Consider the following 1,095-nt stretch of genomic DNA (forward strand, 5'->3'; position numbering starts at 1 on the left):
GGTGCAATGTTCCCTCTAAGCTGCGCACGTGCGCAGTGCTGAGACGGTCTCTGCGCAGGGAAAATCTACGTTGCGCAAAACAAATCCGAAGTTATGACCTTTTTTTAGTCGTTTATACGCACTGTTGTCCAAGGGTATGCGCAGTGAGTTGTTGAGTGTGCGCAGACTCATCAAAACGTATAGCGAACATTGTGAGGTGTCCTCGAAACTGTAGGGCCCATAACTAATAATTAAACATATTCGGGCGGGCGAACCCGTTGCATGATGTTATTTCGTGACCTCCTGTCTGCTATATCAAAAAAATATAGAATCGCCCAACAGGAACATCTAGTTTTAGATATCCCTGACGCCCAATCGTACTAAACTAAAAGACGCACACGATTTCAAATTGGTATTTCTTCACTGGCATATAATTTTTCCCCGCCAGATGGAATTCCTCTTCTGGAAAACCTATATGTCTTTTGTAGGCTATATATAAAGAAGTTTTCGGTGTTAATTGCTCTGAATACTCATTATAGGATATGTCCTACCACCACATCATCTACTGCGAAGCCATTTTTCTCCAGCGCCCCCCTGAGCCCAGCGCCCCCCATTTTGCCCCCTGAGCGTTTCCGCCCCCTTCAAAATCGCCAGCGCCCCCTGGAGTAGGCCTACCTAAAATCCAATCAATTCTTTCTGACTTCTATTTGAGCGTATTTGTATCAAGGTAAGATCTCACTGGCTTAAACTGTAACTGCTCCGACATTACTGTGAGAACTTTAGGCCTATGCAATTGCACCAACTAAAATTTTGAACTAGATTATACATTTGTAAACAAGACTAGACAAGAATCATCAGAACAAATAAAATAATATCTCTAACAACCTGGAATATGAATCTGTATTCTTTGCTATCACTAATTTGGCTGCATTTTTTTATGATGATGTTGTTAGTAATTTTGAAGTGTCACAATTGGTAATTCTGAAAATATGAACATCCAAATTGCTTGGATACTCTAATCCTAAAGAAGACCTTTTTGTACTGCAGAAAACATCTGGCATTGTAATGCCTGTAGGGTAGGTAGAATAGTATTGTGCGATGCATGAACACATGTCA

The sequence above is a fragment of the Botryllus schlosseri genome, chromosome 12 (assembly GCF_051294905.1).
Source record: "Botryllus schlosseri isolate E-star chromosome 12, Bs_hap1, whole genome shotgun sequence".
Taxonomy (NCBI): Eukaryota; Metazoa; Chordata; class Ascidiacea; order Stolidobranchia; family Styelidae; genus Botryllus; species Botryllus schlosseri.